The sequence below is a fragment of the Mauremys reevesii genome, linkage group 3 (genome assembly GCF_016161935.1).
Source record: "Mauremys reevesii isolate NIE-2019 linkage group 3, ASM1616193v1, whole genome shotgun sequence".
Taxonomy (NCBI): Eukaryota; Metazoa; Chordata; order Testudines; family Geoemydidae; genus Mauremys; species Mauremys reevesii.
This window is the reverse complement of record NC_052625.1, coordinates 140,651,892-140,668,047: the sequence shown is the minus strand read 5'-3', so window position 1 is coordinate 140,668,047 and position 16,156 is coordinate 140,651,892. Positions and strand designations below refer to the sequence as shown.

Here is a 16,156-nt window from a genome sequence, read left to right as displayed (position 1 = left end):
TCTATGAAATGAAGATTATCCATCAATCTGGCTACCAACTTGCTGGTGTATGAAAGTAACAGAATTGTCTTGCCAGCAAGCTTACAGAGAACAGGACTATAATGTCTGAATTATAATGAAGCAGCTGGCCACCTGGGGCATGGAACGACCCTGAGTCAGGTGTCCAACACATCTTTTTGGCTGAGCATGGCTGCAGATGTTAAGAACTGGTACTTTCCTTTCTTGATATGCAAGACAGCAAAGTATCAGCAAGGAGAGGCAGAACTCCTTTAGGGAAAATGCTCCAATCTAGTAAGCCCTTGGAGTTCATACAGATTGACTAGAAAGGCCTACTTCCAGAAACACCAGCTGGAAACCGATATTTGCTGGTAGCATATGGCACCTTCTCAAAGGATGCGGAAGCTCAGCCAGCCTTATTGATGAAACCGTTTTGCAATTTGGCCCACCTAGCTGCTTCTGCAATGATCATGGGAAGGAATCTGAATCATGGTTATTACACAAAGTTTGCCAACAATTCCAGATAACCAAGATGACAAACAGTGTTGTCCAACCTGCGGGTAATGGGGGAGTGGAGAGTAAACCACACCATTGATTCTATGCTTGGAACCTAAAGGCTTGTCTACATGAACACTTAGTTTGTGGCAAGCCCCATTTCAAAGAGAACCAGATCAAAGCACATTAGCTAACTGTTAATGCACTTCAGTGGGTCCACACAGACAACTAGTCTACACAGACAATAATTCCACAGCAGTCTAGTGTGGAGTAGACTCACACCCCAGCTTGCCATGAATTAATTGGCCATGTAGACAAAGCCCTTAGACCAATAAAACTGATCCAAGCTTGAAGACATCTTTTGCCACCAGCTGACACTCAGCTACTCATTACTCTCCCTATTAGATTATTTTTGGACTTGGCAAATCTTTACCTCCCTATAACTTGATATTCAGGCAGGAAGCACTGGCAAGACCCCCTGAACTACACAAGTTGGAGAAATGGCAAATGGAGGAATAGATGAATCGAAGTGAGCGTACCAGGCACAAGATGCCAGGAAAAAAGGAGAACTATGTGCCTTTCCAGGAAGGAAAAGGTGTGGCTATGCAGCTAGAAAAAGGAGCCCAGAAAAAAATCCCGAACGTATGCCGTTTTGGAGGGGACTGTACACAGCACTTAAAGTAAACTTGATCCTTGCTGATACAAAAAGGAAGAGCTTGTGCCGCTGTATTGCGTCAATAACTGGTACACAGATTCATTGAAAGAAAAGGGAAGACAAACACTGAGGGGACACAACCATCTTCTCAGAGGGGTGTACAGGAGGATTTGGAAGTATCCCAGCAGCTTGTAATGAGAGAGCAGTTTTGGAGGAGAAATTGCTGATATGTCCTCAGTACCTCGTCATACTGCAATCCTTATCCATCTGTCCACAACAGATAGGCCTAACAGAGGATATGAACCCTGCACTTGCTGATGATCTATACCCAACTGAAGTGATGTTTCTTCATGACCGAATATAGGACTGAAGCAAGCAGACCAACACAATCTGTGTTAATGGCAGGATACCTGGATTCCTAGGGGTTACAATGATAAAACTTTTGTTACTGTTTTTGAATTCTTATTAAGCTAAAGGGGAGAAAGTTGTAATCATCAGTGCAGACAGGACCTCCATTACTAAGTGGTGCTGTATCTTTATCTTAGTGCTAATGTATTGTTCTGTTTGGATATTATGTTGTACCTGATTGAGGGGATTGGTAGGAAGTTTGAATCCTGGCTATGTGCACTGGAGTTGTTACTTTCAGTGTCCCAATAAATCCTTTGATTTCTATAAGGAAGTGTTACAGTATACTATAATCAAGAGATGTGCACAATAGTCATCATCTTGATGTCTGAAGCATTCCAAGTGATCCCATTTTGTTAGTTTGTAGTGCTAATAATATTTCCTATTTTTATTACCTAGTTTATCATTTAATCATACTCATACTGCACTAGTGACCATGGGGCCCCCAACCAAGTTCAGGGCCACATTTTGCTAGATGCTATATACTTTTATACATACAGGATCCCTGACAGTTTACAATCCATGAAAACAAATGACATATAAAGGGTAGGGGAAGAAAGATACAATCAAATATATACCATTTATATATATATACACACATTTGCTGTTTTCTTGACAATATAAATAGCTGAGACAGTTGACATTTACTTTATCTGTCTCAATTTAGCCATCATTAACTGGCTGATTTCTTACAGATATTGCTGCAGAACAACAGAAATACAGCAACACCCCCCTGAGTGGTTCTGTTATTTTTCCAGTGGTTGAGATTCTCAATAGTTTTATCTCAGGATCTGAGATTCTAATAAGGGCAACATTTATTATTGGCATACCATTTTATAAGGGGCCAAGAATCTGTTTTGGTGCAGCAGAGGCATAATGTCCATCAGATTAATGAGGTCTATACTCTGCAAGACGATTTTCCTGTTTAGACTCTTCACTTACAACCTGGCAGTTGAGTTTTTCATCAGTCTTTGAGATTCCAAGAAGTGTCACATTTATTATTGTAATGTAATTTTATAAGGGGAACACAGCACCCACCACCATCTAGGAAAGTTCAGCTTTCTCCTCTGTTCCGTTATAGTATCAGAAGCATTATTTACACACTGAAGAGGTTCAAAAGCGGTAGCAGAGGTAATTCTACATTCACAAAAGGAAAAGGCATTTCTAAAGGAAACACCATTATTAAGTAGCCATACAGTCCACGGACTCTTCCATGTCCAGGCACCGGCCCTCTCCTTCGCAGGCAGTTTTTCCCCCTACAGAGCTCAGAGAACTGCTACCCCCAAAATTTAGTTCCAATTTCCCAGATGTACACAGTCCTCCGACATAAAGAGGCAAATTCTGACCTAGACCATATTTTTAATGGGAAAAACCCACCTTTGAAGCTCCTATAGAAAGGTATAGTAAATGATCATAAACTTGTGTTTTGCTTTACAGTTCACTCTTAATTCAAAGAACCTTATGTCTAATTTGGGTTTATTTCTGATACCCAGTGAGTTAATGATGGTTTCCCAACTAGCACATTGAAAATTTGCCCCGCTATGATCAATCTCCAGTAACATGTATTGGCTTTGCTTTAAAATCTCTTCACTGACAAACTGGTAATAATGTTTAATATTAAGCCTAACATACAGTCTTCATTTCAGTTTACTTATGTTAAAATGCAGACAATGCTTTGTGTGATTTTCTAAAACTACAAAAAATAAGTATTGCAGCTCAGTAACTGCAAACAACAAAACAATCGGCACAAGTGTGAGGGAGTAAACACTTCAGTAAAGAAACAATTTCAAACTTCCAAGTGCTTATTATCAATAATGGTGAGAAAAAACATTTAAAAAATGATGTAAAATCTTTTGAATGTATAATTTTTAATCCCAACAGGTTAAATTTTGGAAGCATGCAGGACATGTTAAGTGAAATTGAATGGCACAAAGCACTGAAGGGGAAAGGCTGTCAAGAACAATTGCTTAAAAATAGAAGAAGGGACTATTTCAGATCAGATCTTAAAGTGAGAACCAACATAAAGTGGTAAATTTTTTTGTTTTTGCCCTTCAGCATCAAACTTGTCATTATCCTTTTATGATATATTCTAAGCAAACTGTCAAGTACATAAAAGTGGCAAATGTAATTTTATTTGCTAGAAGGGGCCTGCCTTGGTAAACAAATACATTCATTTGATGCATCATTAGTCTCAAAGAAGAGTGATGGATTCTAGCCAAAACAGAAGAAAATTCTACTAGGAAAGGGAGCTGATCATGGCCAAAGAAACTAGGTTGTCTGAACACTTAGAACTCATCATCTGGGATAGAGTCCATTCTTAAATCCTGGTGGGAGTGGCAAAAGAGATAGGCATACATCGATATATATATATATTATGGTATATGTACATATATATATATATATGACACCTCTACCCTGCTATAACGCGAGCCGATATAACACAAATTCGGATATAACGCGGTAAAGTAGCACTCCGGGGGGGGCGGGGCTGCGTGCTCCAGCAGAACAAAGCAAGTTTGATATAACACAGTTTCACCTATAACGAGGTAAGATTTTTTTGGCTCCCAAGGACAGCGTTATATCGGGGTCAAGATGTATTATTATAGTAGCAACTAGGAGTCCGACCAAGATTGGATCCTGATTGTGCTGAGCACTGTATTCACATGCAGTAAGAGCCACTCCTTGTCCTGAAGAGTTTACAATCTAAACAAAGGAGACTGAGCAAAGATCAGAACAAGGAAGTACTGTCATCCTTATTTTACAGGTGGGAAGTTGAGGCACAGAGAGACAGTGTCTTGCCTAACAGCACACAGGAGGTCTGCAGCAGAACTGAGAATTAAACCTGGCTCACCTGAGTCCTAGTCCAGTGCCTTTACCATGATCTAAATAGAGATGAAAACTTGCTTACCAACAGTGGAGGTGCAGTGTACTGATAGATCTGAGTACAATACTCTGGAAGATGCAAGTATTTCAGAACGACTTAAATAGACCAAATGCTTCGGACTGTTAAATGGCTTTTGCTGTTCAGTGTAGAGGAATTTGAAGCAATGAAGCTATAGACAAAAATAAAAAAAAATGTATAATGCAAACTTAAGCAACCAGTTAAATAATAGGCCATAATAGCAGTTTGACTGGGATACAGAAGTTGCACAGGTATAACATGAAAAAACCTTCACTACCATAATACAAACTGAAAGCGTTTCAGTCTTTTTATAATCACAGTGAGGTATTCAAAGGGGTGGGTGGTTATTAAATAACTGCATTACTCCAGTTGCTAAGTCATTTGCATTTTATCCTTGTGTTCTTTTGACACCACAGTACTTGACTTGTGAAGTGTCATGCTTGAACATGAAATGGTAACGTATCCAAGATGGTCAAACATTACCCAAATCCCATTCCAGAGTACAGTCTGAGACTAGCAGGGGATTCCACATGAACACTTGAGTACAAAAACAAAAGGAGAGACAGCTGAAAAAATGACTTTTTTTCTTTGCAAGTTTTTGTAGGAAAAAATATGTTGTTTTCCATCCCAAATTTTTTTTTCACAAATATTTTCCAACCAGGTCTAAATAGCACTAAAAATCAAAATGCAGAAAGGGGAATAGGCTGCCTTTTACCTCTGGGCATCAATTCAAATCTGGTCCAAGTTGTTAGCAACCAAAATGTCACTAACATATAATGGCTGCTTGGTATCCTATTTGAAATGGGCTGGTAGTTTCAGGCCATTTCTTAATGGGTAGGGAACAGATCCTCCCTGCCAATGTAGAGAAGCTAATGTGCCTGCAGGAACATGTAAGGAGCAGAATGACTGTTCTGCTGAATGTTTTCCTCATTCCTGAATTGCTTCAACTGCCACATAACATGTCCTTTGATTACAGCCAGGCAATCTTTTTTTGCACACCTCCCCCCCCCAACTTTTTGCCATTTTGTGCACTAATTTGCAATACTTTTAATAACAATATATAGACGATTGAATAAGAGGGTGAACTATTTCAGGGCACTTTAAAGAAGTATGCAGCAAGAGAGAGAAATTGTGACTTATCCTTATTGGGAATTGTCACAGGTACTCACTGCTAGGGTGGCACCTCCTCCTCCTAGCTGCTCTGGGGATTAGCTCTGTCCAGGTCTGATGCCTCCTTCCATCATCTCGCTCGCACTGCAGCACCACTTGCTTTCTGGGACTCCGTGCACTTCCTCTTTGGTACTTGGTTGTTCCCTCTTCATGGCTTGGCCCTCCAGCCAAGTCACTATGTGTTTCCCTCCAACAGTATCAAACTCCCACAGGATAAACTGTCCTAGGCAGTTTTCAAATCCACTGCCCTGACTATGCCACTTCGTCGGTGACTGGCATGGAAACCCAGCGCCACCCTTGATTCCAGGTTCCAGCTCAAGAAACCTCTAATCAGTGGCCAAGCTCTACAACATTCCACCTTGCAGCTGTTACCCTAAGGCTTTTTCTACTCCACCTCTTTCTGGCTTTTACCTCACCACCTTTCTGGGGAAACTCCTTCTTCAGAGCCTGGATCCCTAGGATTTCTACTCTGCATTTAGGAGTCCTCCTTTCCTTCTCTAATGCCTAGAGAGTAGCTACAGACTCCCTCCCGACAGCCCCTTTCTGCTGCTGACTTCCTGGCTTTATATTATCCCTACCTGTTCCTTCTCAGCTGGGCTCCATCATCAATTGAGGTTACTTAGGACACCTAATTCCCTCCAGGTGTGGCCTATCTGGTTAATTGGCCCCATCTCAGCCTCATTAACCCTTTCCAGGCTAGTGTGGGGTGAACATCTCATTGCAGGAATACTGAATGGTTCAGGATAAAGTACAACAGGGAACATCTCTCGCACATTCCTATGTACACATTTTATATTCTGCCATCCCCATAGTTTCTGAGTGCTATGGGCATAAATGAAGCTCTGGCCAAAAAAGGACCTACCTTTTCTGACTCTACAGCACCTCACTATTGCTGCTATCCAGAACAAAATCATTTCTTGGTGGAGGGCTTCCAGGACAAACCCCATTACTTGTGGAAGTCCAGTGTGAAGAGATGAGACTTGGAATGAGACCTGAAAGTGGCAAGATTCAGGCCAAAACAGATATTCCATGAGATAGGGTTCTACAGCCTGATGCCTTTTATCAAGATTCCTTGGCTCTTCCTGGGAACCATCAGCTGCTGCATCCTCATCAATTGCTAACTGCCATGGTGAGGCACAATGGAGAAATGTTCACTTAATCTGGGACCTAGCCAATTTAAGGCCTTTAAAATTCAGGACCAGGAACATGAATTGCATTTGGAATTGTACGGGGAGATGATGATGGGTGCAGAGCACTCGTGTGATGGGAGCTTTTTGTGTTGTCCCAATTACTGTAGTAAGTGAGTATCTGCATAATGACACAGTTCAGCTTTTTGTGTGTACTTCTCAGTCAACCCCAGGAAGATGAAAACATAGATCAATGTGGCTGGGTCCTAATCTCAGGGGGAAAGGGAAAAGTCTCTTAATTAGTTAATGATGGGGGAAAAAAGGGCATTTCCAGCCACAGTTGCTATCTCTCTCTATCCCAAAACAGTGATGAATCTTGTAGGACCTCAAGACATAACACAAGCTTGACTACTGGAGAGCAGATGGAAGCAATAGACAGGGTTGTGGCTTTTATCAGTTCCTCAGAACGTTCTCTTTTTTCTGCTAAACTCAGCCTTACCTAGACTGAGCTTTAGCCAAATTCCTTTCATCCAGTCTCCATTTTCCTTTGGACATTGCCACAGGTGGGAAATGGTGTTGCTGACACTACATAAAAAAGAGACATAGGGCTTGATGTCACCAGTGCGTAGTTAGTAGTGAAGCTATTGTGTCTTATGATCTCCCCCACGTTTTGCATGTGCTTGAATGAGAGCGGTAACAAGATAAAGCCTTGTGGGAATCCAAAGATGAGAGACCTTTGGGAAAAAAAGATGTTGTCTATGACCATTGGGGGTACATCAGAGAGATGGTATCAAAGAGTACAATTCCATCTACCTCCACCCACTTTGTAGATGAGTCTGAAGAACCATATAAACGGGATCAAAGACAACTGATAAATCAAGCAGTATTAGCATGGGCATTTTGCCTCTGTCCATGGATATAACACCAAACGTCCATCGATACAAGCAGCCCTGTCTCTGTTCCATTTCCAGCTCTGACTTAGCACAGTAATTCAAAAGAGCTAGAGAATATTTTAAAGGGAAAACAAAAGATAGATACTAAACAGCAAATGTTCAGCACAGTTTGTGGTAATTGACTTAGTCAGGCAGTTCCCATTACTGTTAATGGGAATCAGATGGCTAAATCCCAGTGCTAAAAATATACTCTTAAATGGATATTTGCATGACAGTGCCAAACATAAGCATCAAGGTAGCATAAACTACTGTTGAGGAAGATATAAGCACTAAAGGCATTTACTGTAGCCCTTATCTCTGCTAGAGATTAGTCAATGCCTTCAAAAATTGAAAAGGCATTGCATGATCATTCAGTATAAATTGTTTTACAGTATGTTGGACAAGGGTCTAACGAACAAAACTGTGTGATGTGTGGGCGTGCAAGTCTTCTAAGGCAGTGGAACAGCTGTGGTTCTGCTACAGAATGGAGGAGGAGGATAGCGGAAGCTAAAGAGAGGCTACTGTAATGCTTTCTCAGGGCACTCAGGACTGTAACCCCCCACCTCAGTGAGAGATTTGCTGGTGCTAATCCCTGCTACCTCGATCAGTTAGCTACCCATACCATCTCCTCAGGAGCTCTGCCAGCACTCACTTTGCTTTGCAGGTTAACGTGTGGTGTAACTCAGCCCCCAAGCCTCTTTGGAGACCGTACCCCTGTAGCATTCTTCCCCTGTCACTGGACACTCACAGAAATGATCAAGTTTGCCACTCCGAAGGAACCAGTACTAACACATCAGCTTGTTTGATTCAACTGAGTATCAGCTCAATAGAATAACACAGTACTGTAATCTATTTATAGTCAAATGAAATATAGGGTTTTTTTAAACAAAGGTTAAGATTTTAAGAGACAGTGAGCAAGAGTAATAAGATCAACAGGTTACAGATAAAACAAAAGTATAACAAACTTTCTACAGACTAAGACTTAACCTAACAGGCCACAATCCTTGTCTAAAGTAGTTTTTTGACCTCGGAGTCTTTCTGCAGAGCTTACTGGTGAGGATCCAGAATGTTCACAAACCACCTCCCTCTGCCAAGGGAGTTCCTCAGGGAAACGGATAACAGGGTGTTGTCCTTCCCTCTCCTGCTGTAGTCCAATAAATCTTTGAAATTAATTCCTGCTGTCTGTACTCCCATGGGCCCGCGTCGTGTTGAGTTCACATCCCCTCATCAACTTCTTTTTTCCTTTTGGCTTTACATGCAAATGGGTCTTCCTTTGGGTTGGCTTCACAATGCTTAACTTACAGCAGAGTGAGGGCAAATAGGTGATTCCACACCCCTTTGACTGGCAAAACTGGCTAGTCAATGCTGCTGGGGACACAGATTCTAAACATATTTCAATCCCATGCACAAAACGTCTTAAATATCACTCATACATAGGCAATGCTTAGGAGGATCAGAATGATGTAAACTTCCATTAGACACCTCACCCAAACCTTTTTGCATAAATACTCTGAAAGCCATGTGTTGGGTGTAGTGAGTTTGTCAGGCCTAATAGGTGTTGCTGTTACAGAACAGTGAACCCTTTGCCAGTTGGCACTGAGAGGTTGTTAGGGTCACAGTTACACAGGAGGAATCAGTCATGCCTGATGGCTGTGGAACAATTTGGGGCAGGAGAGGAAATAGCAGTGAGTCCACAACTACCCTGATCAACAGGCCAAAACCCTTTCAAGAAGATATGGGTACAGAGTGAAGGGACAACACTGAAGCTCCTTCAGTCCCCATATAGGTCCCTTCAGTTTAGGTGCTGTCTCTTAGTGTAATGTATTATTGAGTTACACTTTTTCAGGTAAGTTTCAGAGTACAGGAGACACTGCAAAATTCAACTGACAGTTGAAGTAAGTGTGGCCTTTCAAAGTCAGCCAGCATAGTTTTCTATTTACTTGATTTTTTTTTTTTAAATGTTCATCTCACTAACTGGGGTATGGCTTTGATGGGACCTGAAGCAGTAGAGACAGCTTCTGGGGACAAAGGGGTCGACCTCAACGGCGAACAGCTAAGGCCCTGTTCCATGTGTGCATCACCCTAAACAAATGATGATAAAACGTCGGTACCATACTAATCTATCTTGTTTTTCAGAACATGGCACATATTTTAGAAATATTTTATTGACTGATTGATTGATTCTGGCCAATATTTATAGCTCTCGTTATATAAAGCCAGATACCTTAGTCATATCATAAGACCAACAGGTAAAAGAATTCTTCTCTTCCTCTACCACAAACTAGCCAGGCACAGGATAGGTGTCCTATGTCTCACATTCATTTTTCCTTAGACTTTTTCTGTCTTCCATTCTCTGTTCTTTATTTAATAACCTCACCTAAGCAGCACATGAACCTCACAATATGTCAGTCTGAGCCAAACTTTCAAATGCATGGCAGTGTTCAAATCAGCCAAACAAGTTGGTGAATTCCTCATAGAGACTGACATGGATTTGCTGTGAGTTGTGACATCATTCCAGCTAGCACAGCTTTGGGAGGGGAGGATATGACTGGCAGTGGCCGTAATTTTGGAGGTTATTTGGCAAGTGAAATTACATAACCTAATCTTGGATCTCAGTCATGTTTCATTTATCTCTGGGCTCTTTCACAGAATGACAGGTCCATTTACCATTTTTCTTCCCACAGTTTTGTACAGTTGAAAATACAAAACATGCACTCTATGTCAGGGATATTAATGTTATGTAGCATTTAATTTAGTAAGTACTGTACCTAGTTGGCTTAACTAACCTCATTTGGGAGGAAGTGGTGGGAGCTGCTACTGGATCCAAGATTCAGGATCCCCAAATTAATGTTTTAAGAAGTTTGGTATATTTTACACCAGCACAAATAAAACAAAGGAAGAAAAAGGAAACAAAGAGGAGTGGGTATTAGAGAAAAGGGGGGTGGAGGCAAGGCAAAGGAAACTCATAGTTCATTTTATATGGCCAGAAAAAAGCAAGCACCGTGGCAGTACAAAGCCTGTTTTGTATGAATTGGGCCTGTGTTTGGGTGATAGCTGGAAGATAAATATAATGTGGAACTTGGCACAAATGAATAGAAGCCTGCACAGCTTCTGGAATCACATCTCTTTTAGTGTTCATTGTATGGATACAATGGAACTGTTTAAAAGACCAGGATAAATGTTCTTCATAAATTTGGCGATCTTAGACTAAACAAGTAATGGTTTGAACTAAATTATACAAATTAAGTAGAGAACGTATTAAAATAAACACAGAATGTTCTAGTATTGCACTTGAAATGAAATATGGCTCGGTCACCAGCTACAGGAGCACTCATGTGCCCCATCATGCAGATTTGCAGTTTACTTGAGGTGGGGGTGGGGGGAAGCAGGCTGGCACACAAGGTCCGTGAGTGCTGAGAAAAGGCACAGAGCTTAATTTGTAATGAACGAGGTCCTGGGGCTCAAGCAATTTGTTTACTTTCATAACTGACACAGCAAACCCAGAGGTGCTGAGGCTATGAACTGCCAAGCCTACAGGTGCTGGGGCTCAGCTCTGGCAGGCCCTGGCACAAATTAAGCATTGAAAATGCACCTATTTAGTGGGCATAAATCACTTTTTTAAAAATCAGCTCTATGGACCTGAATAGGATCATTACATCTTCAAAATGAAAAACAAAGACACTTCGCTATTTTATCTCTTGCTTGTCTCCCGTCTCCTCTTTGCTCCACTGTTTGTTCCTCTGTGTCCCTATTTTAGTTTCTCTCCCCTTTAACAGAGGCAGTGTGGCCCAGCAGCTAAGGCAATGTAATGGTATTTAAGAGATCTGGATTCTAGTCTCAATTTTAACAATACCCTGCGGTGTGACCATAGGCATGTCTCTTCTCTGTGACTGTTTCCCTGCCTATGTTTTGTCCATTTAGGCTGTATCTGACTATATAAACACACAGTGCATATCAGAATGGGTCTGGAGCTCAGTTGGGAATCTACAGGTGATAGTGTACAGGAATAATTAACGCCCTTTTCACCCTGTTCCCTTATAGTTCTACTTTGGTTCTCTAGCTCTTCTCCTGTGTATCCTGGATCCTGCTCCTATGTTTTCTTTTCCTTTATTTTTGTTTCCCTTTCCCATCTATGTCTTCTCTCTCTCTACCATCCCTCTTCAAATGTCTATTATTGCATTTCCTCCCTCCTTTCTCTTCATCCCAGCTTTGGGTCTTCTCTCCATGCTCACTTATTTCCTTCTCGAGATCTTGTGTGGCCTCCCAGCACCTGTCCAGGTGTTCTGTTTCTATTTTTTCCCTCTTGTCTCAGGATAACAGAGCTGGTCAAAAAAAATGAAGGAAAATTTTCATGCAAAAATTGCATTCAGTTTTTTTTTCATCAAAATTTGATTTTCAAAGAAAAATGTAATCAACATTTTAAAAATTGACCATTTTCAATGAGCTCTTCTGGACATAGCACTAAAAGTCTGGCACTGGAGTTTCAGTGGTGCCTAAAGGACTTTGCCCAACTCCCACTAAAATGATGAATATTTGAAAAATGCACTGAGATTTTTGGAAGGACAGTGCTATAGAAGTAAAATGCATTATTGAGGTAGCATTGGACCCGGGCTATTATTGGACAATGGCTGGATCAGGGACTAAATCCTAAGTGAATTCTGGAAATAGAACAAAGGAATCCTTTTGTTTGTTTGAGTTTTCTAGGCTATAACATGTGGGAGGCAGAGGTATTCTATGGTTATGGGTGACCATACAAAACCTTAGGACAGATAGAGTGATCATCATGATTATATCCATGTTCAATCTGAATGGCAATAGACAATTTTCCTCATTCAAACTCTATAAAGAAAACTCACTTTTCCTGAAACCCAGCATGTTTTACACGTCACACCTCCATTTCTATTTTTATTTTTGGTAAAGTCTAGGTTGTGCTGAATCTAGGCTGCCAGGATGAGAAAAGCAAAAGCAAACTCAGGTTTTGATTACATTTACAGACCCATTCCAGCTTTGTTTTGTAGAAGGCAGAGCTCAAAGTGCTTTTATGTTAACATTTCCTGACATTTCTGTTCAGGTTACTGCATTAAACCGAAATCCCCATTCTAGTACAATATTACAGCAGGGCTTACAAATATTAACATTTCCTTCCCCAAACTTGTCCCTCTGCCTGTAACAGTATCATACTTCCCCACCTCTCTGTCAGACTGAAAGCAAAAGACTGAGGCTACGTCTTCACTACCCGCCGTATCGGCGGGTAGCGATCGATTTTTCAGGGATCAATATATCGCGTCTCATCTAGACGCGATATATCGATCCCCGAACGCGCTCCTATCGATTCCGGAACTCCACCACCGCGAACGGCGGTGGCGGAGTCGACATGGAGAGCCCCAGACATCGATCCCGCGCCGTGAGGACGGGTAAGTGATCGATATAAGATACTTCGACTTCAGCTACGTTATTCACGTAGCTGAAGTTGCGTATCTTATATTGATTTTCCCCCTTAGTGTAGACCAGCCCTAATGCAGTTCAGCTGAGCAGCTGGAGGCAGACAGTGGAGAGCCCATGCAGCAAGGTGTAGTTATTCTCTGCTCGTAAAACATTGCGTCATGGGGTTTAATGCATGCTGTTGCTCAGAGGCAGTCTGAAAGGTGAGTGTCTTAGGGAGGAATGGGCAGAGCCAGGGGACCTGCCACTATGTCAATCCATTGAACAGATCTCCATCGGATTGTTTCATGTGTGTTCCTTCCCTCTCAGACAACTGGGGAGCTTCTCCTCATTTACTTAGGCTTTACAGAGCATGGAAAGATTTAGCCTTTACCTTTAGCTCTAGACAGACTTTTAGAAGTGCAAAAACGTAACAGTCCTGCACTGTTTGTACTCAGGTACAAAGAGGAAGTCCCTGATTGTTTCACAGGTCACAATGAAATATTTATAGTTAGAAACATTTTGCTAGTTTCACTTGAAATAATGTAGAAATGTAAACTTCAGCTGTTTCCATTAATCTAATAATAACATAAAAATTGTTCTCTTTTTGCTACATTCAGCCTTTACTGTAACATCTTAGTGCCTGATAATGAGTCTCTTCTCTGTAAATATTGCTTGCTAGGGGTGTGTATTGGGTCCCTTTGTGGCAGAGATGTTTATAGTGCATGAACTGAGGTCAGCCAGCAATGTTACAAGGCCTCTGCACTACCTCTCATTTACAAAAGTCTTTCACAGGTAATACTGTCAAAAAACATGTCCAGTCTGAAGATCCACAGTGGAAATTGCACATCGTCTCCTCCACCCATGTTTTCTTAATATTTTGTAATGAGAAGAAATCTCAAATGAAATTAAAATTCTTTTGTAATTTCATTATCCTGGAAGTGATTTTATAGCCTGCTGAGAATTAAACATTGACGTACAGCACAGTGTACAAAATAATTCCTGTTTTAATACATTTTTATGGCCCTCAGAGGAGCTGCAGCACAGCTCAGCTCATCATTAGCCTCTGTATTACTTAGCTTTCCAGGTCTTTAATTCAAAATGAAAATTAAACAATATTCATTTTTTGCCAGAGCAGTTCATCCAGAGCTTGCTAAGAAAGCCATTTTTCATTTTGAAGGGCTCTTACTCAAACCATTTTTAGTTTTTCTAATTGTTTAATCCCCAAAATTGAAAACCCAGAATCCTCTGAAATAAAAGATGTCGAGTCGCTATGCACTAATTGCCCTGCCAGCTCATTACTGCTGATTTGCACTAGTTAAAAAGCTGTGCCAGTGCGCATAGAAGCATAGCACCTGAAATGAAATTCACATGGTAGCCAACCCTGCTGAATAATTCAAGAGACTCAGCTAGACTTTCAGGTATTTGTATAAATAAAACATTAGCGTTTTAGGATTATTTAAATAATCCTTCATTGAATACTAATGATTAGTAGAAAATAGGGGGTTGGTTAACAAAGTTTCTGACCTTTGCTACTGATATAAGACAGCAGATGCTTGGGTCACAAGGTAGTCGCCATATCATGGTCCCTGGATCAATACAATTGAAAAGGAACATGGTAGAGAGAAAGTGGCACATTCTGTATCCTGATTTGCTCCCTTTGCAGCACTCAGATTGTACAAAAGGCGCATGTGGGACACTGCCGCAGTGTTGGGGAGTGCCCAGGCCCCAGTGGATAATGGAGCTGGTTCCTATGCCATTCTTCCACAGCCTCCAGCTCCAAGACCCTAGAGTCTAGGAGGAGGAGTGCCTGGAGTGCATTCTGGCAATTTCAAACTGGCACATAGTTCCTTGGGGCCATTGCCAGCTGGTATAAGGCTGCCCTTAGGGCCTGGGCTGGATATAGATCCGCAAGGCAATAGCTAGCTCCCTGATGCCTCAGCAGAAGCTGGATGTAGCAGATAATTCAGCTCAGTGTCTCCATGATTTCTCCCCTTGCGATTTGTTTTTTGAGTTTTAATATTCATTTTAATTCATTTGAAACAAATGAAGCCGCTGGAAACCCCCAGGATCCAGAAACTTCTAGTGTCTGCCGAAATCAGAATTTTCACTGTCAGTCCCAGCTGCCTTTGAAGCCTTTGAAGTATCCACAGCTTGGGTGGCAGCTGCTCTGAAGGGAAAAACTGGCTGTTTGGGGAAAAAAGCTTTAATTTTTCGTGCAGCCGCATTTTGGACCGTGAGTAGCAGAATTAGAGCATTAAAAAAAAAAACAACCATGGATTTCTCTCTTCAAAAGTGGCTTCAGTCCAAGCCATCGTTATTTCAGAGCCTTCAAAGGCAACAGACATTTTGACTTGGATGAGGCCAGAAGTGCACGTGTGTATTTCAGCAGACGCTGGGAGCTTTAGATTCCTAAAAATTGTAAACTTCCAGTGGTTGTTAATATTATTTGATATGAATGAAAGTGAATACAATTGGGAAACATCATTTAAAAACACACACTGTGAAAAATTAGAGTAATGTTTAACTAATTGCTTTGCAGATTTGTTTTTCGATTGATCATTAAGGGGAAGCGTGTGACTTGTCCAGTGAGCCCATGCAGGGTTGTTGGGCTACCTGAATGGCTATTTACAGTGCAGGGAGAGCAGACCTTATGGGGTTACTGCCCCACCTCTAATGCAGGAGGGGTGGACAGTGGGTAGGGAATTGGCAGCAGCTGGTAGACACTGAGCTAATGTCACACTATGAACTAAAGCAGTAGATCTTAACTTTTCCAGACTACTGTACCTCTTTCAGGAGTCTGATTTGACCCCCAAGTTTCACCTCACTTAAAAACTAGTTGCTTACAAAATCAGACATTAAAATACAAAAGTGTCACAGCTCACTATTACTGAAAAATTGCTTACTTTCTTGTTTTTACCATATAATTATAAAATAAATCAATTGCAATATATATATTGTACTTACATTTCAGTGTATAATATATAGAGCAGTATAAACAAGTCATTCTCTGTATGAAATTTTAGTTTGTACTGACTTCATTGGTGCTTTT

At 41.1% G+C, this 16,156-nt stretch overlaps 1 long non-coding RNA gene across 1 annotated transcript; it reads right to left on the bottom strand.

Moving 5' to 3' along the window:
- Positions 1-1,185: 1,185 nt before the first annotated feature.
- LOC120402001 lies at positions 1,186-6,147 on the bottom strand. Its single transcript, XR_005596904.1, has 3 exons — positions 5,624-6,147; positions 4,461-4,605; positions 1,186-1,565 (listed from the first exon to the last, which is right to left on the bottom strand). It is a non-coding gene; the product is annotated as an uncharacterized LOC120402001 (long non-coding RNA).
- Positions 6,148-16,156: the final 10,009 nt, after the last annotated feature.